This window comes from Coregonus lavaretus (assembly GCF_964263955.1).
Source record: "Coregonus lavaretus genome assembly, chromosome: 10".
Lineage (NCBI taxonomy): Eukaryota > Metazoa > Chordata > Actinopteri > Salmoniformes > Salmonidae > Coregonus > Coregonus lavaretus.
In genome coordinates, this window is record NC_139997.1 from 40,011,918 (window position 1) to 40,037,491 (window position 25,574).

Sequence of the window (25,574 nt, forward strand, 5' to 3'; positions counted from 1 at the left end):
TTCTTTTCTTAAAAATTGCATTGTTGGTTAAGGGCTGGTAAGTAAGCATTTCACTGTAAGGTCTACACCTGTTGTATTCGACGCATGTGGCAAATACAATTTGATTTGATTTGATAAACTGTGTACGTGAACAATAAACTTTGATTTGATTGGATTTGAAAGAGCAGCTTGAAAATAAAATTTTATTTTTTCTCTTCTCAATGCACTGAGGTGAATCATTGTGTTTGACTGTAATCCCTTAGCGGACTTGCATTCTCGCAAACCCACAGAAAAATGCACAATGTTGAAACATGGTCCTGGAATGTGATGAGACAGACATGGGTGAACCACAGTTTTGTCTGGAGGGATTACATCAAGAGAGGCAGATACAATGACAAACAGGATAGGACTTTCATTATATATTTTCCCTGACCTTAACTGAGATATTTCAAAATGAAGTAGGCTGCAGTACCATGTGTTTAGAATGTAAGAAAAATATAAATAAAGGAAAAAGTTACCTTTTTTATGTGAAATATAGATACAGTACATCTGCTACTGAATATAATTGTAGATGTATGATGCAAAGTTTGGAATAACCTTAACAAATCAAAATATCTTAAGTGTTTATGTACCCCAACATCTCCAAATAGGCCTACTCCCTGACATCTTGCAAAAGCTAGAGTAGACAGGGTAAATGTTCCAGCATGGTACAGTAGGTTGAAGGGAATGTACCGTATAAATAATTGAGCAAGGTGAGGGCATTGAACATGTGATATAATTAATCACTGGAAGGTGGCCTGTCCAGATGAGACATTGCTTTTGTTCCTGGTCAAATAATACTACTGACTTACCTGTGCCTGGTAGATAGCTGTCACGATCGTCTATAAAAGGAGCAGACCAATACGCAGCGCGTTGAGTGAACATGATGACTTTAATAAAGAAAGCACGTAACTACAAAACAAAAGACGATAGTGAAGTCCAACAGTGACAAAATACTGAACCTGGAACAAAAACCCACAATGCCCACAGGAAAACAATCAGAATAAATATGGCTCCCAATCAGAGATAACGAGCCGACAGCTGACACTCGTTACCTCCGATTGGGAGTCATTGACCAAACCTAGAAAAGAACCCCACAGAACTGCAAACAAGAAATACACCCAAAACCCAACAAAACAAATACACCCTGGCTCAAATATAAAAGTCCCGGAGCCAGAGTGTCACAGTACCCCCCCCTAAAGGTGCGAACTCCGGGCGCACCAGCATACAGTCTATGGGAGGGTCTAGGTGGGCGTCTGTCCACGGTGGCGGCTCTGGCCCTGGTCGTGGTCCCCACCCCACCTTAGTCACTATCCGCTTCCGTAGCCTCCTCCATATGACCACCCCCCAACTAAACCCCACTGGATTAAGGGGCGGCACCGGATTAACGGGCAGCACCGGACTAAGGGGCAGCACCGGACTAAGGGGCAGTACCGGACTAAGGGGCAGCACCAGGATAAGGGGCAGCACCGGACTCAATGGCGGATCCTGGCTGGCTGGCTCTGGCGGATCCTGGCTGGACGGCTCTGGCGGATCCTGGCTGGACGGCTCATGGCAGGCTGAAGGATCTGGCTGCTCATGGCTGGCTGACGGATCTGGCTGCTCATGGCTGGCTGACGGATCTGGCTGCTCATGGCTGGCCGACGGATCTGGCTGCTCATGGCTGGCTGACGGATCTGGCTGCTCATGGCTGGCTGACGGATCTGGCTGATCCTGTCTGGCAGAAGGCTCTGGCTGATCCTGTCTGGCGGAAGGCTCTGGCTGATCCTGTCTGGCGAAAGGCTCTGGCTGATCCTGTCTGGCGAAAGGCTCTGGCTGATCCTGTCTGGCGGAAGGCTCTGGCTGATCCTGTCTGGCGGAAGGCTCTAGCGGCTCCTGTCTGGCGGAAGGCTCTGGCTGATCCTGTCTGGCGGAAGGCTCTGGCTGATCCTGTCTGGCGGAAGGCTCTAGCGGCTCCGGTCTGGCGGACGGCTCTGAAGGCTCATGGCAGACGGGCGGCTTATGCAGCGCTTGGCAGACGGACAGTTCAGACGGCGTTGGGCAGACAGGCAGTTCAGGCGCCGTTGGGCAGACGGGCAGTTCAAGCGCCGTTGGGCAGACGGGCAGTTCAGGCGCCGTTGGGCAGACGGGCAGTTCAGGCGCCGTTGGGCAGACGGGCAGTTCAGGCGCCGTTGGGCAGACGGCAGACTCTGGCCGGCCGAGACGCACGATAGGCCTGGTGCGTGGTGCCGGAACTGGTGGTCCCGGGCTGAGGACACGCATCTCAGGGCTAGTGCGGGGAGAAGGAACAGGGCATGCTGGACCCTGGGGACGCACATAAGGCCTAGTGCGTGGTGCCGGAACTGGTGGTCCCGGGCTGAGGACACGCATCTCAGGGCTAGTGCGGGGAGCAGCAACAGGACGCACAGGACTCTGGAGACACACAGGAGGCTTGGTGCGTGGTGTAGGCACTGGTGGTACTGGGCTGGAGCGGGGAGGTGGCGCCGGAAATACCGGACCGTGCAGGCGTACTGGCTCCCTTGAGCACTGAGCCTGCCCAACCTTACCTGGTTGTATACTCCCCGTCGCCCGACCAGTACGGGAAGGAGGAATAACCCGCACCGGGCTATGTAGGCGAACCGGGGACACCATGCGTAAGGCTGGTGCCATGTAAGCCGGCCCGAGGAGACGCACTGGTGGCCTGATGCGTTGGGCCGGCTTCATGACATCCGGCTCAATGCTCAATCTAGCCCGGCCGATACGTGGAGCTGGAATGTACCGAACCGGGCTATGCCTGCGTACAGGAGACACCATGCGCTCTACTGCGTAACACGGTGTCTGCCCGTACTCTCGCTCTCCACGGTCAGTCCAGGGAGTAGGCGCAGGTCTCCTACCTGACTTCGCCACACTCCCTTTTAGCCCCCCCCCAATAAATTTTTGGGTAGTACCCACGGGCTTCCAGCCTCGACTCCGTGCTGCCTCCTCATACCACCTCCTCTCGGCTTTAGCTGCCTCCAGCTCTTCACGAGGGCGGCGATATTCTCCCGGTTGTGCCCAAGGACCCTTTCCATCCATTATCTCCTCCCAAGTCCATGAATCCTTGATAGGCGTCCATAACTCCTGTGTAGGTAGGTCCTGTTGCCGCTTGACACGCTGCTTGGTCCTTTTATGGTGGGTTTTTCTGTCACGATCGTCTATAAAAGGAGCAGACCAATACGCAGCGCGTTGAGTGAACATGATGACTTTAATAAAGAAAGCACGTAACTACAAAACAAAAGACGATAGTGAAGTCCAACAGTGACAAAATACTGAACCTGGAACAAAAACCCACAATGCCCACAGGAAAACAATCAGAATAAATATGGCTCCCAATCAGAGATAACGAGCCGACAGCTGACACTCGTTACCTCCGATTGGGAGTCATTGACCAAACCTAGAAAAGAACCCCACAGAACTGCAAACAAGAAATACACCCAAAACCCAACAAAACAAATACACCCTGGCTCAAATATAAAAGTCCCGGAGCCAGAGTGTCACAATAGCTTGTGTGTAAAAACACTGGCAGTCATGATAAGCCAAGATGATCCTCAACTGTAACTAAACAAATTCACTTTTTGCTAAATGCTAATACCGGCAAATGTATTAAGCATGACAGATGTTTTCCCCCTTGTATGGTGACTTTGTCACATATTGAAGATATTAACTGTAATTTACGAATGTGGCCATGTCCCTAGGTCAATCATTATGCAGGCTGAATGAGGGAAGGGAATTCCTGGATGGCAGGCCTCTGGGGAAGGGGCTGACCTAGGGCCTGGGGCCCTCCTCTTCACAGCCCCAGTCTGCCCAGGGATACCTGAAATGAGACCTGGAGGTACAGTAGTGGAGCCCCTGTCCTAGAGGTACAGTATAGAGCAAATTAGTAAAACTAACTACAGTAGGGAGAACAAGTATTTGATACACTGCCGATTTTGCAGGTTTTCCTTCTTACAAAGCATGTAGAAGTCTGTAATTTTTATCATAGGTACACTTCAACTGTGAGAGACGGAATCTAAAACAAAAATCCAGAAAATCACATTGTTTGATTTTTAAGTAATTAATTTGCATTTTATTGCATGACATAAGTATTTGATCACCTACCAACCAGTAAGAATTCCGGCTCTCACAGACCTGTTAGTTTTTCTTTAAGAAGCCCTCCTGTTCTCCACTCATTACCTGTATTAACTGCACCTGTTTGAACTCGTTACATGTATAAAAGACACCTGTCCACACACTCAATCAAACAGACTCCAACCTCTCCACAATGGCCAAGACCAGAGAGCTGTGTAAGGACATCAGGGATAAAATTGTAGACCTGCACAAGGCTGGGATGGGCTACAGGACAATAGGCAAGCAGCTTGGTGAGAAGGCAACAACTGTTGGCGCAATTATTAGAAAATGGTTGAAGTTCAAGATGACGGTCTGGGGCTCCATGCAAGATCTCACCTCGTGGGGCATCAATGATCATGAGGAAGGTGAGGGATCAGCCCAGAACTACCCGGCAGGACCTGGTCAATGACCTGAAGAGAGCTGGGACCACAGTCTCAAAGAAAACCATTAGTAACACACTACACCGTCATGGATTAAAATCCTGCAGCGCACGCAAGGTCCCCCTGCTCAAGCCAGTGCATGTCCAGGCCCATCTGAAGTTTGCCAATGACCATCTGGATGATCCAGAGGAGGAATGGGAGAAGGTCATGTGGTCTGATGAGACAAAAATAGAGCTTTTTGGTCTAAACTCCACTCGCCGTGTTTGGAGGAAGAAGAAGGATGAGTACAACCCCAAGAACACCATCCCAACCGTGAAGCATGGAGGTGGAAACATCATTTTTTGGGGATGCTTTTCTGCAAAGGGGACAGAACGACTGCACCGTATCGAGGGGAGGATGGATGGGGCCATGTATCGCAAGATCTTGGCCAACAACCTCCTTCCCTCAGTAAGAGCATTGAAGATGGGTCGTGGCTGGGTCTTCTAGCATGACAACGACCCGAAACACACAGCCAGGGCAACTAAGGAGTGACTCCGTAAGAAGCACTTCAAGGTCCTGGAGTGGCCTAGCCAGTCTCCAGACCTGAACCCAATGGACAATCTTTGGAGGGAGCTGAAAGTCCGTATTGCCCAGCGACAGCCCCGAAACCTGAAGGATCTGGAGAAGGTCTGTATGGAGGAGTGGGCCAAAATCCCTGCTGTAGTGTGTGCAAACCTGGTCAAGACCTACAGGAAACGTATGATCCCTGTAATTGTAAACAAAGGTTTCTGTACCAAATATTAAGTTCTGCTTTTCTGATGTATCAAATACTTATGTCATGCAATAAAATGCAAATTAATTACTTACAAATCATACAATGTGATATTCTGGATTTTTGTTTTAGATTCCGTCTCTCACAGTTGAAGTGTACCTATGATAAAAATTATAGACCTCTACATGCTTTGTAAGTAGGAAAACCTGCAAAATCGGCTGTGTATCAAATACTTGTTCTCCCCACTGTATGTGGCCTGTCAAGCTTATCTCATAATTGTATCATGTGTGAATATGTACTATATGTGTTTTTAACTACAAACACCTCTTGTATATCTCATTGCCATACAGTGCCTTCAGAAAGTATTCACACCCCTTGACTTTTCCCACATTTTGTTGTGTTGCAAAGTGGGATTAAAATGGATTTAATTGTAATTTTTTGTCAACGATCTACACAAAATACTCTATAAGGTTAAAGTGGAAGAACATTTTTATTCTAACATTTGTAAAACATTTATGAAAAATAAAACACTAATATATCTTCATTAGATAAGTATTCAATCAATACATGTTAGAATCACCTTTGACAGTGATTACAGCTGTGAGTCTTTCTGAGTAAGTCTGTAAGAGCTTTCCACACCTGGATTGTGCAACATTTGCCCATTATTCTTTTCAAAATTCTTCAAGCTCTGGCCTTAGGTTTACAAGCAGATTTACAGTAAGTCAAAACTAAGACAGTGTAACATTCACTGTCTTATTGGTAAGCAACTCCAGTGTAGATTTGGCCTTGTGTTTTAGGTTATTGTCCTGCTGAAAGGTGAATTCATCTCCCAGTGTCTGTCAGAAAGCAGACTAAACCAGGTTTTCCTCTAGGATTTTGCCTGTGCTTAGCTCCATTCCGTTTATTTCTTATCCTGAAAAACTCCACAGTCCTTAACGATTACAAGCATAGTCATAACGTGATGCAGCCACCACTATGCTTGATAGAGAGTGGAGAGTGGTACTCATGAATGTGTTGTATTGGATTTGCCCCAAACATAACACTTTGTATTCAGGACAGTTTTTTTTGCAGTTTTACTTTAGTGCCTTATTGCAAACCGGATGCATGTTTTGGAATATTTTTATTCTGTACAAGCTTCCTTCTTTTCACTCTGTCAATTAGGTTAGTATTGTGGAATAACTACAATGTTGTTGATCCATCCTCAGTTTTCTCCTATCACAACCATTAAACTCGAACTGTTTTAGAGTCACCATAGGCCTCATGGTGAAATCCCTGAGCGGTTTCCTTCCTCTCAGGCAACTGAGTAAGAAGGATACCTTTATCTTTGCAGTGACTGGGTGTATTGATACACCATCCAAAGTGTAATTAATAACTTCACCATGCTCAAAGGGATATTCAATGTCTTTTTTTTTTTACCCATCTACCAATAGGTGCCCTTCGTTGTGAGGAATTGGAAAACCTCCCTGGTCTTTGTGGTTGAATTTCACTGCTCGATTGAGGTACCTTACAGATAATTGTATGTGTGGGGTACAGAGATTAGGTAGTCATTTAATAAATCTGGTTGAATACTGTAATTCCACAAAGAGTGAGTCCCTTCAACTTATTATTTGAGTTGTTAAGCACATTTTTACTCCTGAACTTCGTTAGGCTTGCCATAACAAAGGGGTTGAATACTTATTGACTCAAGACATTTCAGATTTTCATTTATTAATAATTAATTAACTTAATTCCACTTTGACATTATGGGATATTGTGAGTAGGCCAGTGACAAAAAATACTTTTTGCCTTTATGCCTTTCTGAAGGCATACTCTTTATGAAATTGTACCATCTCAATCCAGTAGGCACTGGCAATAAGCCTGTGTCCTGACAGGAACACCTCTCTGCCAAAGGCCATCAAGTCTTCACCATCCCGTGCTGAGAGCTGAACTCCATCCACGGTTTGTGTGAGCATACTGCATTGTGCACACAGTGCCAGCCAAGCATTCATCATCCTTCTGCCTTTTCTGGCTTTGTTATGGCTGACCACTTCATGAACACTGATGATGACCCACTTTAAGGCAGGGATGACAAGGTTAGGGTTAGTACAGAAGAAAACATACATACTGCTAAAATAATGGAGGTGGAGATAATGTGTGTGTGTGTGTGTGTGTGTGTACAGGAGTGCACAAGTGTGTGTGTGCGCACGTGGGTACGTGTGTTTGTGTGTGCATGCGGTGTTTCCTTTGTACAGTATATAATAGAAGTGGAATAAAGATTCCCTTATCCACTTCGTAACAACATGTTAACAACATGTTACAAGAGTAATTACAGAGGTTCCGTATTCACATTAGATGTTGCATGTCTATGTATACACCCTAAAGGTTCTATATAGAACCCTTTTATAGGGTTCTTTGATCAGAACCCCAGGGGTTCTTCTTCACTGAACCAAAATTGGTTCTATATAGAAACCTTGGGTTCCATATAGGGTTCTATATGGAACCAATTTCGGTTATATATAGAACCATTAGGTGTGCCATATATGAAGCAAGCATAGAACCCTTTTTGGTTCTATACAGAACCATTTTTTTTGTAAGAGTATACAAATCATTACCATCGGTTAATTCATGTTCCATTTCCCTTACCCAGCTCAACAGCATCTCTCAGAATGAAATTGGCGGAGCTGCAGTGGTTGGTGTGCGTGCAGTAAGACCTGATGTGGGATATGCTCTAAGGCCCCTCGGCTGTGCATCCAGGCAATGGGATTGTTACTCTTCTACAATAGCACACTGTCAAAATGATATCGCTGGGTTATTTGCTTCCAAGGAAAGCCACTTGTAATATACAGGTATAATCTGTCCCCCTATAGTGTGTGAAAAATTGGTGTTTAAAAGTTAACTGATGCAACAACATTTCTTTATCTTCACATTGTGGAAAATGGATGAAGACAAATAGATGTGTTAACAGCCCACAAAGAAATATGACTGCACCATATGGGGCACCAATGCATCAGGTACCTATAGTAGCAGGCTATAGTCTTTAAAGCTCCATTAAAATTGTATATAATATTATCACACAACAAAGTAGTATGTATGCATTTATGATTGTATTAAGCATCCAGTCCATCGAAACTTCCTAACATTTATAAAGAAAATACCATATTGAAGTCAAAACAAAAATCATTGATGGAGTAATTCTTCCCCAAAAATGTAGAGGATGAGATACTATAGGTTAGTTGTCACAGTGTTAACAACACTATACTGTAACTAAAGAATGTGTGTAGGAGTTGAGTCATGTCGTACTGCTCTTGGGACTCTTTACTCTATAATAAGCATGTGTCAATCAGTGGGGAATATAATCTATAATTCTCATCTATGGAAAGGTTAGAATAGAGAAAGAAGTAATTGAATTTATAGCTATTCTTGACAGACAGTGCACAGCACAGCACCTGAGTCAAACACATCTGATCATTATGAAGGATTTATGTCGGCAGCAACATGTAGGCCTAGATGTTAGCTTCTTCCTCAATTTCCTGTAACCCCTACTGTGATGTCATCACTCAGCAGTCCTCTCAGTAATGGCAGCCACTTCATGATGCTTAATGCCCCTGTCCACTTTGAAAATGAGTCAACAACCAGAGCACGGTGGCTAAAGGTGTTTATATGGGAAACCTAAAAATGTGTTTCTCATACCAGAGTGACTCTATATTTGTGTGAAAATACGCTATAATGATAATAGTTCTTTAATAGCTGTTTTGGTAGTGGTTTTAGATCATCAAACTGTCAGACTTCCCTGATTAAAAGGCCAATTAACTGCCACAAAACAATTACCTGTGACAGTGTGTTTAACGGGCAGGAGTTGAGGTCATTTAGCCAGATGACCCCAGAGAATTTACAACCTTTTAAGTAGAATCATATTGTTCTAAATGTTTCAATATGCTTCAGAAAGGACTATTTTATGAAAAAGCCTCTCTGGAAATACTTTTCGTCCTTCTTTTCATATCAAATAAATATGGAGGGGGAAAAAAACTTGAAACATTTACATTAGAAAAAGTGAATCATCCCCTCAAAATTGGTCTGAATAAAAGCGGATCTAACACTCACACAAAGCACTTTGACAAGGTCAAAAAGGGTTCCTGCACTAAGCTACATTGAAGTTAATAGAGTCAAGCTTTGTAAGTAAAAGTTCATTTTATGTGTATGGCTAGTATTAATCAATAGGTAGGTCATAATGAATTACAACCCCTCTAGGCAAGTTAGGACAAGAGAAAATATATTTTCCTTTCTGTGAGTGAGGTTGGGCTGAGCTCCAAAATGTCAAAACATTCTACCGTCTGTTTGTAATCCCTGTTTGAGATGATCATAAAGTCCTGATTGAATGTATAAAAGTTAAAACACACTCACAATCACTTGCATTCTGCTGAGGCAGTAGCATGCATACAAAACAGACACTATTTCCCAATGCTTGTCATCAACAGACATTATTGTACAATCTCAGGGGCAGAATGTTGTTTCCAATCGTTCAACATTAAGCATTAATTTCACACCTGAATACACACCCACCTTCCAGCTACAGCTTTTTGCAAGGTTATAAAAGTTGTAATGTTGCAAGTAATAAATACAGTAATTGAAAGAAAGTGCTGCACTTGTGGGTTTTGGCTAAATGTGTTTAGACTAACTCTTTCATTTGACAACATCTAACTAGCAGAGATTGGAGATAATTCTGGAATGTAAATCTTCTCCCAAGAGAGCTCTTTGTTGGGCTTTAAATGCTCAATACAGACACAGCTGTATGCTTCATTATAATGGTAAGGTATCAACAAACATGAAATTACCAGTCACAATATGTCATGATTTGTCTGGTCCATCTGAGATTGGATGGGGATTTGAAAGAGATCTAAAGACAAACACCTTGCTCTCCTTTGGGTGCCTTATGTTTTGGACTCACCTGAAATATAACCTTCAGTCAATTAATCTTCTGTTGTTAGGTAATTTTCTCTATCATTAAGCAAGGTCTCGTCATTAAGCTAATACCAGGTACAGTCATATATTTGGTGTTGTCTCGAGATATTGGCTGAAATTGTATAAATTGTATAAATTGTATTAAGCTTGAACTGTTTCACAATTGTAATCCTGTCAGTTGAGGCCATAACCATGATGTGTATTGGTGCCTACACAAAGATGAGGATTATGGGTGCTGGATTTATCATACAGAAAAGAAATAAAAGCTGCTTTCACACATAGATTCCAGACAAGAGTAAAACGTTTACTTTCCTTTGCTCTATGCCTAGAGTAATTGTGAACATGAATGCGAGTAGGTACACTATATATACAAGAGTATGTGGACACCCCTTCAAATTAGTGGATTCGGCTATTTCAGCCACACCGTTGCTGACAGGTATATAAAATCGAGCACACCTTAGACAAACATTGGCAGTAGAATGGCCTTACTGAAGAGCTCAGTGACTTTCAACGTGTCACTGTCATAGGATGCCACCTTTCCATCAAGTCAGTTCGTCAAATTTCTGCTCTGCTAAAGCTGCCCGAGTCTAAGGGCTTTTATTGTGAAGTGGAAACATCTAGGAGGCAACAACGGCTCAGCTGCGAAGTGGTAGGCCACACAAGCTCACAGAACAGGACCACCGAGTGCTGAAGCGCGTAACACTTAAAAATTGTCTGTCCTCGGTTGCAACACTCACTATCGAGTTCCAAACTGCCTCTAGAAGCAACGTCAGCACAATAACTGTTTGTTGGGAGCATCATGAAATGGGTTTCCATGGCCGAGCAGCCGCACACAAACCTAAGATCACCATGCCAATGCCAAGCGTCGGCTGGAGTGGTATAAAGCTTGCCGCCATTGGACTCTGGAGCAGTGGAAACGCGTTCTATGGAGTGATGAATCACGCTTCAACATCTGGCAGTCCGACGGACAAATCTGGGTTTGGCAGATGCCGGGAGAACGCTACCTGCTTAAATGCTCAGTGCCAACTGTAAAGTTTGGTGGAGGAGGAATAATGGTCTGGGGCTGTTTTTCATGGTTCGGGCTAGGCCCCTTAGTTCCAGTGAAGGGAAAGCTTAACGCTACAGCACACAATGACATTCTAGACGATTCTGTGCTTCCAACTTTGTGGCAACAGTTTGGGGAAGGGCCTTTCCTGTTTCAGCATGACAATGCCCCCGTAAACAAATCGAGATCCATACAGAAATGGTTTGTCACGATCGGTGTGGAAGAACCTGACTGGCCTACTCAGAACCCTGACCTTAACCCCATTGAACACCTTTGGGATGAATTGGAATGCCGACTGCGAGCCAGGCCTAATCGCCCAACATCAGTGCCCGACCTCACTAATGCTCTTGTGGCTGAATGGAAGCAAGTCCCCGCAGCAATGGTCCAACATCTAGTGGAAAGCCTTCCCAGAAGAGTGGAGGCTGTTATAGCAGCAAAGGGGGGACCAACTCCATAATAATGCCCATGATTTTGGAATGAGATGTTCGACAAGCAGGTGTCCACATACTTTTGGTCATGTAGTGTATCTGTTATTCATTTCACTGAAATCAAACGTGCAAGAATCATCCAACAAACCAGCTTCCCTTACACCAGTGAAGCTGACTTAATGCAATGTAATAATAATTTTGTTCAAAATTGGGTATATTTGAGGATTTCAAAATGGATACTGTTTATATAACTATGGGAATATGTGTGGAATATAAGTTTGTACAGTGTGAGAGACAGCCTAGAGGGCCAGGGGCATTGAGGCGATGAGAAGACATAATCTAAAAATAATAATAGCTGGCTAATGTTTTGGTTTGAAAAATGCATCTGTACACAGTACCAGCTTTTTTGGTTCACTTGGCTGCCAATTCCTGATCTTCTGAGAACATCATTTGACGAGTCACCTGAAGTGTGAGAGGAATGGGAGATAGAGGAATAAAGCAGTGTTGAGGCAGAGGCTCGTAGTGACGACGACTGGCTAATATACTGAACTTTGTGTGGTGAGCTTTCTGGCGCCCAGAGCTGTTGAGGCATCACCCATGTAGGTGCTACACAGAGTGGAAGAGAAGAAGTCCAGTGGCTGTAAGACAGGCTGGTTCCCAGACTTTCCCTCTGACAAGATCATCAGCAGACTCATTTACATTTAAGTCATTTAGCAGACGCTCTTATCCAGAGCGACTTGTGAGTGCACACATTTTTTTTTTTTCATACTGGCCCCCCGTGGGAATCAAACCCACAACCCTGGCGTTGCAAGCGCCATGCTCTACTAACTGAGCTACACGGGACTTCATCTACCATCCTCTGACCAGATCCCTCTGCTCAAGCCATGAACTGACTCTCCATCTTCGGAGGATGCAGCTTTCAAAGACTTGGCCTCTATTGGTTGGCTTGTCATTATATATTGCTTGCATGTTTTTTGAGTCTTTTGAGTCTTTTGAGATTCTATGAAAAGCGCTGTAGTAATGTAATAAATTATTATTATTATTATTATTAATTTCCCCCTTGCTACTGCCTGGACTCCAAAAATGACACACTTTCCTCTAAAAGCAAGTAGGCTAGGCAAGAAGGAGCAGAAATCAACCTTCTGTGTCTGTAATCAGACAAGCGAGCTCTAATCGGCCGTCAGGCAGAGGCCCAGATGAAAGCCGCTTTCGATGACAATTTAATTCCCTTCCGTCAGATCAACTACATCCAGTGGATTCACTTGTGGGGGCAGCAGAGTGCAAAACTGGACGAGGGCTTCTGGGCAGGGCAGCTCTGCCAACCAACAGGGACACAGACTGAGAGCTCCCCATCCTCAACGTCCGTCGATATCTTGAAAACAAACCACTAACCCTCTATTAGAAATAATTAAACATTTATTCGTTTTGCATGATTTTCTGTGATACTGTACTGGATTGTTTACTTAATCTGACATTATCTCACTCTCTTTTATTCTGTGTGAAGCTTTCCATTATTTTTTCTCTCCCTGTCATTCCTCCCTCTAAAAGCTTCTGTGAAAACTAGGTCAATGCCCTCAAAAAATCTAAATGGAGGTCATTACTAAGGATACAGAGGGCTTTGAGGCATATCCCTGTCTGTAGATCCGAGAACATTAACTGTACTGATCGTATTATAGTAATTCTGAATTTATCACCAATTTCTAAAATATTTAATGTCAGTTACTAGATTCTTATACTTTTAGTCTGGGAAATGATTTTCAGAAAGACATAAAACATGTAGCGTTCTCTTATTTTACATTTACATTTTAGTAATTTAGCAGATGCTTTTATCCAGAGAGACTCACAGGAGCAATTAGGGTTAATTGCCTTGCTCAAGGGCACATCAACACATTTTTCATGTAGTCTGCTAGGAAATTCGAATAGCAACCTTTCGGTTACTGGCGCAACGCTCTTAATTGCTAACTGCTAGGCTACCTGCCATCTAGATCACCATGAGATTATTGTTTTAGGCTCACTGTCCAGTTAGTGAAGCGGGCTACTCCATGTGAGGAATATTTGTTGGATTTAAATGTGATGGCTGTACTGTAGTACTGTAGTTATTTAGATGGGGACAACATATAACATGGCATTTTATACATTTATACAGTTTTTACTGTTTCAGTTTCATATACCATATTTGGGCACAATTACTTTTAACAGTTTAATCAAAGGAGTGTAGAAAATATACCGGAGGAAAGGTTCCCTGGTGCTGGTAGCATCAAAAGTGATGCCAGGCTTCTGCTTTTTAGGCAAACAAAGTAACTCCACAAAAAATAAAGAAAATAAAGATAAAAATAAAATAGAATAAGGATCTCATTACTCATGACATACCCAGCCTTCCCATCTTCTCTTTTGATCCTTTTTGCAATTGCTGGTGGTTTGAGGATTCATTTGGGATGTTGTTCTGTATGTTTTTGTTTTATTTTGTGTGGTACCTGGTCTATAGATGGCAGTATACTGTATTTGTTGGCTGCTGGTCCACCTGGTTGGCTGGCCTGAGAAAATAAGGTGTTCAGGCCCACACTGTAAAGGCCGTGCTTTATCCAATCAGGGGCCGACAGGATTTGTCAATGATCTTTTCCAAGCTAAATGTTAACAATGGCAGTGAAAAATAGACTTGCAGAATACAATAATTAAACATAGTTGTCAGGTGAGTTTGAGAAATGGATTTTTCAATAGCTGACTGCTGAATGAATTCCTTCTTTCCTTCCCCAGTAGAGCAGACTCTGTGATATTCTGGTCTCCAGGGCCTAAAGCTTCCTCATTGTTATTGCGCCATATGAGGGATTGTGAGGGAAGCCTGCTTGAGCTTATTAATCTTAATTAAAGCTGCAGTGAATCTCTCAAGTCTCCTACTCAGACAAATCTGGAACAAGCCTCAGACTTCCCTTGTAGAGTTCACACAAATACACAAGTATTCATCACACACCTATTTACATCAATCCACAGTGACAGTGTTGCTGTAAATATGCATTGAAGTGACTGGAGAACATTGCAACACAATGTTTTCCTTTTAGTGTCAGACTGTACATGGATATGAAAAACATATAAATTACACAAATGTTCATTATTACATTTCTATGAATTTCAACTCTTAACATACTGTAATATTAAGAGTGTGGGTGGCTCAGGAGACCTGATTAGCAAAATATTTCTTAGAATAATAATCAAACTAGGGGCTGTTCGAGATGAGTGTTGAAGGCAATGTTTTCACATTCATCCATCATTGAATCCATTACCGGAATCCATTTTCTACACAGAGGTCAGCCTGTAAGCCCATACGTCTGAGGGAAGCTTGATAGTCCTAAATCAATAGGTGTCTTTTTCCTGAAGTTTTGTAAAATATGTAGGACATTGTGATTGGCCATAGTGAAAGTGGGCTCACTCTGATCAGTTCTGGACAACACACAATGGTTTTTTTATAGCTTCTCCCCCTTCAGAAAATAGTCATGAACTTGCAATAGCGAACATACCAGTAAAACAGTCATGTTTATATTTAGTGTGTATTTAGTTATATGGCGCATTTGGAAAATATTCAGACCACTTGACTTTTTCCACATTTTGTTACGTTACAGCCTTATTATAAAATTGATGAAATTGTTCTTTTCCCTCATCAATCTACACACAATACCCCATAATGACAAAGCAAAAAATGGTTTTTAGAAATTGTTGCAAATTTTAAAAAATTTAATAAAAAAGAAATCACATTTACATAAGTATTCAGACCCATTCCTCAGTACTTTGTTGAAGCACCTTTGGCAGCGAATACAGCCTTGTGTCTTCTTGGGTATGACGCTACAAGCTTGGAACACCTGTATTTGGGGAGTTTCCTCCATTCTTCTCTGCAGATCCTTTCAAGCTCTGTCAGGTTGGATGGGGATCGTCACTTCACAGCTATTTTCAGGTCTCTGCAGAGATGTTTGATCGGGTTCAAGTCCGGGCTCTGGCTGGGCCACTCAAGGACATTCAGAGACTTGTCCCGAAGCCACTCCTGCATTGTCTTGGCTGTGTGCTTAGGGTTGTTGTCCTGTTGGAAGCTGAACCTTCACCCCAGTCTGAGGTCCTAAGCGCTCTGGAGCAGTTTTTCATGAAGGATCTCTCTGTACTTTGCTCCATTCATCTTTCCCTCGATCCTGACTAGTCTCCCAGTCCCTGCTGCTGAAAAACATCCACATAGCATGATGCTGCCACTACCATGCTTCACCGTAGGGATGGTGCCAGGTTTCCTCCAGACGTGACGCTTGGCATTCAGGCATTCAGGCCAAAGAGTTCAATCTTGTTTTCATATGGTCTCACAGTTAAATAAACTGTTAAATAAAATTAATCAGACCATGAGAAAATCAGACCAGATAATCTTGTTTCTCATGGTCTGAGAGTCCTTTAGGTGCCTTTTGGCAAACTCCAAGCGGGCTGTCATTTGCCTGTTACTGAGGAGTAGCTTCCGTCTGGGAGTTTACCATAAGGCCTGATTGGTGGAGCGCTGCAGAGATGGTTGTCCTTCAGGACGGTTCTCCCATCTCCAGAGAGGAACTCTGGAGCTCTGTCAGAGTGACCATAGGGTTCTTGGTCACCTCCCTGACCAAGGCCCTTCTCCTCCGATTGTTCAGTTTTGCAGGGCGGCCAGCTCTAGGAAGAGTCTTGGTGGGTCCAAACTTCTTCCATTTAAGAATGATTGAGGCCACGGTGTTCTTGGGGACCTTCAATGATTCAGAAATGTTTTGGTACACTTCCCCAGATCTGTGCCTCGACACAATCCTGTCTCGGAGCTCTGCGGACAATTCCTTCGACCTCATGGCTTGGTTTTTGTGCTGACATGCACTGTCAACTGTGGGACCTTATATAGACAGGTGTGTGCCTTTCCAAATCATGTCCAATCAATTGAAATTACCACAGGTTGTAGAAACATCTCAAGGATGATCAATGGAAACAGGATGCACCTGAGCAGAATTTCGAGTCTTTTTTTTCTTCTAAATTTGCCAAAATATCTCAAAACCTGTTTTTGCTTTGTCATTATGGGGTGTAGATTCATGAGGAAAACGTTTAATTTAATCAATTTTAGAATAAGGCTGTAACGTAACAAAATGTGGAAAAAGGGAAGGGGTCTGAATACTTTCCGAATGCACTGTAAATATGGTGTTTATGAATATGTACAGTGCCTTCAGAAAGTATTCATACCCCTTGACTTATTCCACATGTTGTTGTGTTATAGACTGAATTCAAAATGTATTAAATTGTAATTTTTTTCTCACCCATCTACACACAATACCCCATAATGACAAAGTGAAAACATGTTTTTAGACATTTTGCTGAAAGGTGAATTCATCTCCCATTGTCTGGTGGAAAGCCGACTAAACCAGGTTTTCATCTAGGATTTTGCCTGTGTCTAGCTCTGTTCCATTTCTTTTTTTTATCCTGAAAAACTCCCCAGTCCTTAACGATGACAAGCATACCCATAAAATGATGCAGCCATCACTATGCTTGAAAATATGGAGAGTGGTACTGTTGTACTGGATTTGCCCCGAACATAGCACTTTGTATTCAGAACAAAAAGTGTATTGCTTTGCCACATTTTTTGCAGTATTACTTTAGTGCCTTGTTGCAAACAGGATGCATGTTTTGGAATAATTGTATTCTGTACAGGAGTCTTTCTTTTCAATCTGTCAATTAGGTTAGTGTTGTGGAGTAACTACAATGTTGTTGATCCATCCTCAGTTTTCTCCTGTCATAGCCATCATAACTCTGTAACTGTTTTAAAGTCACCATTGGCCTCATGGTGAAATCCCTGAGCGGTTGCATCCTCACCGGTAACTCGGTTTGGACGGACGCCTGTGTCTTTGTAGTGACTGGGTGTATTGATACACCATCCAAAATGTAATTAATAGCTTTACCATGCTCAAAGGGATATTCAATGTCTGTTTTTTTGTTTAACAATAGGTGCCCTTCTTTGCGAGGCATTGGAAAACCTCCCTGGTCATTGTGGTTGAATCTGTGGTTGAAATTCACTGCTCGACTGAGGGACCTTATAGATAATTGTGTGGGGTATGTCATTCAAAACCCATGTTAAACACTAGTATTGCACACAGAGTGAGTTCATGCAACTTATTATCTGACTTGTTTAGCACGTTTTTACTACTGAACTTATTTAGGCTTGCCATAACAAAGGGTTTAAATACTTATTGACTCAAGACATTTCAGCTTTTTGTTTTTTATTCATTTGTAAACATTTCTATAAACATAATTTCACTTTGATGTTATGAGGTATTGTGTGTAGGCCAGTGACAAAAACATCTCAATTTAATCAATTTTAAGTTCAGGCTGTAACACAACAAAATGTGGAAAAAGTCAAGGGGTGTGAATACTTTCTGAAGGCACCGTATATTGTATATTTATTTACCCATGCTATTATACTAATGAAAAGGAAACAAACTGTGTGCTGCCATAATGTTGTGTCAATGTCATTAAGATAACATTACATTTTTCATAACATGTCACTGTGATTTAACAGGCCAATAGAGGTGGTGTCATCATATACTGTAAGTACTTGGGATTTCATCTTGATGAAGCTTTGTCTTTTTTTATTTGTTTAAGGAACAAGTCTTGTTTTTCATTTCAAGCTAGAAAAGACTGTTTCAGCCAGGTCTTACCTGCACACCAGTGGTGGACGGTGATGTTTAAGATGAGGGAGGACCCAACATTTTTTATGGGCTTATTTCTATTACAGCATATTGGATGACTGTCATTCATATTCCATTCACGTAGCTCAATGTAACATCAACAGGTTCAGGCTACTACATGATGCTGGAATTTTCCCTATACCTATCATGAGGTTGCTACAACCTAGCCTATGAATGAAAGTTTACAATGCAGGGGCACAGGTTGAGAGAATTTTTTTGTAATCAAGGTGACAGACAGTGACACATTCAATACCGTCTTGCATACTCTTTCCTGAATCTAGCTGATCTAGGGCGTAATCATTAGTCCAACAGTTGCAAAAGAGAGTTTCTATTGGACAAATTCAGGTATGTTCATCCCCGTTTTGTTCCGTTTGCTTCCGTTTAATAAACATTTTTCAACAGAATCGGTGGAATGAATACACCTCTGATCACATGCAAACACAGTTCACTTTCATAGCAGCCACATACAAACAGCATGATCATTTTGCTCGTTCTATAATTATTTATTGCATCTAAGCGCTCTCCTAGTAGCTATGTTGACTAGCTTTGATGTTAGCTATTATGGTGATATCAATGCAGGCTGTGTGTTGCGGTTAGCAGTTATGATATGAAGGTTTGGCATGGAAAGGTTTTTTCACCTGGTCACAGACAGCTGATGTGTTGTGCACTGAAGTGCACAAGTGAAAGGAAAAGGTGAGAGGAAATCTAACGCATTAGTAGGTAGCTTAGTGGTTAAGAGCGTTGTGCCAGTAACCGAAAGGTCGCTGGATCTAATCCCCGAGCCAACTAGGTGAAAAATCTGTCGGTGTACCCATGAGCAAGGTACATAACCCTAATTGCTCCTGTAAGTCGCTCTGGATAAGAGTGTCTGCTAAATGACCCCCCAAAAATAAAAAATAACCACAAAAAAAATGAAAAAATCAAAACCTACAAATAATTATAAAAGTAAACACACTACAATCATGTAGTACAATGTACAGTCAGCAAGCAGTTTAGCAGTTTGGTGGGCCCCAGTGGCAATAAATTAATAAATCGAAAAGCTTACCTTGACTTGGAAGAGTTCCAGTTTCGGATAGCCATAGCCAGCTAGCTAACGTAGCATCCCTCTCTGGTTGAGCCAGGTGTTTGATTAGGCTAAACTAGCTGGCTGCATTGGCTCGGTAAGTGAAAGTGAAAGTTAAAAAAATAATACAACAAAATATAGTTAGCTCTCTCTCTCTCTCGCTTCTCCTTCATTGTTAAATAAATAAATGTGTTAAAAACTGTTCAACTATTGTCTTTCTCTCTCTTTGAGTCAACTACTCACCACATTTTATGCACTGCAGTGTTAGCTAGCTGTAGCTTATGCTTTCAGTACTAGATTCATTCTCTGATCCTTTGATTGGGTGGAAAACATGTCAGTTCATACTTGAAGAGCTCTGATAGGTTGGAGGACGTCCTCCGGAAGTTGTCATAATTACTGTGTAAGTCTATGGAAAGGGGTGAGAACCATGAGCCTCCTTGGTTTTGTATGGAAGTCAATGAACCCAGAGGAAGACGGAAGCTAGCTGTCCTCCGGCTACACCATGGTTCTACCCTACAGAGTGCTGTTGAGGCTACTGTAGACCTTCATTGCAAAACAGTGTGTTTTAATCAATGATTTGGTGACATGTAAACACATTTAGTATAGTTTTATCTAAAAAGGATAACTTTTAAAATGTTTCACTATTTTTATTTGTATGAAATTCACTGAGGAGGATGGTCCTCCCCTTCCTTCTCCGAGGAGCCCCCACTGCTGCACATACTAGACACACTCTAACATGCTGCTCTAAGATTTATAACAAACACAAGACCTCTTACACATCACTGTATTTATATCAGTTAGCAGGATGCCCATCCTTAACTGTAAAGCAACAGACTCACTGGTACATGTTTGTCTACAAGGCCATCTTAGGGCAGCTGCCAAGCACTTTGTTCACCTTACCTAGTCATGGATATTACCGTCTGAGATCTCAAAGCTGTATTTTACATAATGTACCAAACACAAGAATGGGGTCTGGAAAGAGTGCTTTTAGTTTTGCTGCCCCATCATCTTGGAACACTTTGCAGAAGGACCTGAAAGTAGATCATTTTATTCTGATTGATGATTTTCAATCACCGATTGGAGGGCTACTGACCATGAATTGCACATGTTTTAAACCTGCTCTTTTAAGCTTTCTTATGCACTATGCACCGTTTTCACTACTATTCATTGTTATGTTTTATATTGTGTTTTTATGTTGTGTTATAGTGCCTTCAGAAAGTTTTCACACCCCTTGACTTTTTCCACATTTTGTTGTGTTACAGCCTGATTTTAAAATGGATGAAATTGAGATGTTGTGTCACTGGTCTACAAACAATACCCCATAATGTCAAAGTGGAATTATGTTTTAAGAAATGGTTACAAATTAATAAAAAATGAAAAGCTGAAATGTCTTGAGTCAGTAAGTATTCAACCCTTTTGTTATGACAAGCCTAAATACATTCAGGAGTAAAAATGTGCAAAACAAGTGACATAATAAGTTGCATGGACTCACTCCCTGTCACGACTCCCTCCGAAGCTACCTCATCTCCTTGTACGGGCAGGCTTCAGCCTTCGTCGTTACCGGCCTTCTAGCCAATGCCACTCCTCTTTTCATCATTCCATTTGTTTTGTCTTGTTTTTCACACACACCTGGTACATATGCCCTCATTAGTCTCTGTATAATTATTCCCCCTGCTCCCCCATGTCTTTGTGTGTTATTGTTCCATGTAGAGGTGTCGCTAGCTCGTGTTGAGCATTATGTTACTTTTATCGCCGGGATATTCACCCGTGTGTTTTGTTTTCCCAGTACACATTTAAGTCGCACTGTATTTGGTTTACACATTGCTGTGGACTGCTGTATTGGCCAAATATACCCTATTCTATGATTCTCACCTCCTGCGCCTGGCTCCGTCCTACTCACCTTGTTACACTCCCTGGTAGAGTTCACACAAATAAACATTCATCACATACCTATTTAATTTAATCCACAGTAACAGTGTTGCTGTAAATGTGCATTAAAGTGACTGGAGAACATTGCAACACAATGTTTTACCTTTTAGTGTCAGACTGTACATGGATATGAAAAACATATCAATTACTCAAATGTTTATCATTACATTTCTATGAACTTCAATTTCACATACTGTAATATTAAGAGTGTGGGTGGCTCAGGAGACCTGATTAGCAAAATATTTCTTAGAATAATAATCAAACTAGGGGCTGTGTAAGTACAAAATAGCTTATAGAAACAGGTTGGAGATGAGTGTTGAATGCAATGTTTTCACAATCATCCGTCATTGAATCCGTTACCGGATCCATTTTCTACGCAGAGGTCAGCGTGTAAGCCCATACATCTGAGGGATGTTGATAGTCATAAATCAATAGGTGTCTTTTTCCTGAGGTTTTGTAAAACATGTAGAGCATTGTGATTGGCCATAGTGAAAGTGGGCTCACTCTGATCAGTTCTGGACAACACACAGTGGTTATTCTATAGCTTCTCCCCCTTCAGAAAATAGTCATGAACTTGCAATAGCGAACATACCAGTAAAACAGTCATGTTTATAGTGTGTATTTATTTATAAATATGGTGTTTATCAATATGTACAGTGCCTTCAGAAAGTATTCATACCACTTGACTTAGTCCACATTTTGTTTTGTTACAGCCTGAACACAATACCCCATAATGACAAAGTGAAAACATGTTTTTAGACATTTTAGCAAATGTATTGAAAATAAAATACAGAAATATCTTATTTACATAAGTATTCACACCCCTGAGTCAGTACATGTTAGAATCACATTTGGCAGCTATTACAGATGTGAGTCTTTCTGGGTAAGTCTTTAAGAGATTTGCACACCTGGATTGTACAATATTTGCCCATTATTATTTTAGAAATTCTTCAAGCTCTGTCAAATTTGTTGTTGAAACATTTTCAAGTCTTGCCATAGATTTTCAAGCAGATTTAAGTCAAAACAGTAAGTCTGCCATTCCAGTGTAGATTTGGCCTTGTGTTTTAGGTTATTGTCCTGCTGAAAGGTGAATTCATCTCCCAGTGTCTGGTGGAAAGCAGACTGAACCAGGTTTTCCTCTAGGAATTTGCCTGTGCCTAGCTCCGTTCCATTAATTTTTTTATCCGGAAAAACTCCCCAGTCCTTAACGCAGCCATTACTATGCTTGAAGATATGGAGAGTGGTACTCAGTGATGTGTTGTACTGGATTTGCCCCGAACATAGCACTTTGTATTCACAACAAAAAGTGTATTGCTTTGCCACATGTGTACTCACTCTGCGTGCAATAATAGTGTTTAACATGATTTTTTAATGACTACCTCATGTCTGAACCCCACACATACAATTATCTGTAAGGTCCCTCAGTCGAGCAGTGCATTTCAAACACAGGTTCAACCACAAAGACCAGGGAGGTTTTCCAGTGCCTAGCAAAAAAGGGCACCTATTGGTAGATGGGTAAAAAAACAAAAAACAGACACTGACTATCCCTTTGGGCATGGTGAAGTTATTAATTACACTGTATCAATACACCCAGTCACTGCAAAGATACAGGCAACCTTCCTAACTCAGTTCCCAGAGAGTAATGAAACCGCTCAGGGATTTCACCATGAGGCCAAGGGTGACTTTAAAAACAGTTACAGAGTTTAATGGCTGTGATAGGAGAAATCTGAGGATGGATCAACAACATTTTAGTTACTTCAAAATACCAACTTAAATGACAGAGTCAAAAGAAGGAAGTTTGTACAGAATAAAAATATTGAAAAATATACATCCTGTTTGCAGTAAGGCAGTAAATTAAACTGCAAAAAAATTGTCAAAGAAATTAACGTTATGTCCTGAATGCAAAGCATTACATTTGGGGCAACACCAACACATCACTGATTACCACTCTCCTTATTTTCAAGCATGATTTTGGCTGCATCATGTTATGGGTATGGTTTTTAGGATGAAATGAAACGGAATTGAGCTAAGTCCAGGCAAAATTCTAAAGGAAAACCTGGTTCAGTCTGCTTTCCAACAGACACTGGGAGACAAATATTAACCCTTTAGCAGGACAATAACCTTAAACACAAGGCCAAATCAGCTTGAAAATATTTTGTAAGATTTGAAAATGTCAGAGCTTGAAGAATTTTGTAAAATGATAATGTGCAAATATTGTACAATCCAGGTGTGCAAAGCTCTTAGAGACTTACCCAGAAAGACTCACAGCTGTAATCGCTGCCATGGTGATTCTAACATGTATTGACTCAGGGGTATGAATACTTATGTAACTGAGATGTTTCTGTATTTAATTTAAATAAATGGTGTGTAGATGGGTGACAAAAATATATATTTTATCCATTTTGAATTCAGGCTGTAACACAACAAAAAGTGGAATAAGTCAAGGGGTATGAATACTTTATAAAGGCACTGTTCCTATGTATGCTGCTTTCTTGGCCAGGGCTCACTTGTAAAAGAGGTATCAATCTCAATGTGTACTCTCTAGTTAGATAAATGATAATACAAATAATACATGTAATGAAAAGTAGGCCTAGTTTTAATGTCATGATGCATGGAATGGTGATTTTTATAAAAAAAATTAAGCTCAGCATCCAATAACACTTACCATGGTCAACTGGTCAACTGTGAGTGGAAGATTAGGAGTGTTGTGGCATAACAGTTCACTCCATGCACTAGAACTTCCCTTGTTAATAACCCACCATGTGTTTTATTCAGTCTTCTTGACAATTTCTCTAATTAGTCTGAGGACCAATAACAGAAATTAGGTGTGCCCTGCAATTGCTTTCAGATTTGGCCCAATCCTCTTTCACCACTTCTAATAGTAATGAGGCCATGGGTTGTGACTTCTACAATGACACAGTGTTTATGTAACAGGACCAGCAAAACCAATTTACCTGAAATGTAACATAAATGCAACCAGCTGCATCTTTAAATGGGCCATATCAAGGCCGCAAGACCAGTGCATTGCTTTAATCCTGACAACTGATGATGAATTAAAAGTTACAATATATGAAATCTGTTAATATGATTATGCTTGCATGCCATGCTAAATAGAGTACGTCTAGAACTATAATCATAGCATGAACACAGCAGAATAATCGTTTGACTTGCTTTGATCAAAGAGGGCTTTACCTAAAGTATTTTACAGATCTTAAATTAGATAGTCTTGAAGTGTAATCATTTTAGGGTTATGTTTTAGATTATGGAGCACAACTAGATGCATCATTTACACATACAGTTGGTAAATAGTCTGTAAGGAAATTATCTGAGAAACAAAGTTTATATGATCAGTAGCGCCTCCTATCTGCATATGCATTAAAGTCCAAAGACACCAAAAACTAACCATATCAGAATCCGAATCAGCATTAGTTTTATTAACCAAGTACATTTACACATACCCAGAATTTGACATAGTGAATTGGTGCTGCCAGCAATAGACAGTGAGACTATCTGCACCTTAGACACTATTTGCACTGACTCTCCACACATCCAACCCTTACATACAAGCACACATACACACACAACCATCCATAAACAAACACACACACAAGCACACACATGCACACAGACTCACACACATGCACGCACACACACCCACACACGCACACACACACACACGCACACACACACACACACACACACACACACACACACACACACACACACACACACACACACACACACACACAGTCAACGCTGCTGTAATATTACTATTTATTCAATTGCGCGACCAAGACACTACCCACTTTATATTTATAAATACAGTCATACTTGACATAGCACATTCATTATCTATACTGTATATCTTATTGTGTATATATATATATATATATATATATATATATATATATATATATATATATATCGGTCTATTACTATGCATACTACCTCTTCTATTACTTGTTATTTTTTATTTGACTCGTTGTTATTGATATTGATTATTGTACTGCAATGCCGAGGGAGCTAGCACACAAGGCATTTCACTGCACCTTTTATACCTGCTGTAAACTGTGTAGGAGACAAATTAAATTTGATACAGATAGAGGAATTTCCACAGAAATGATGTGACATAGTACTTAGTGCTCTGATCATTCGTTAGTATTGTTGCATTGGTGTTGTCGCTT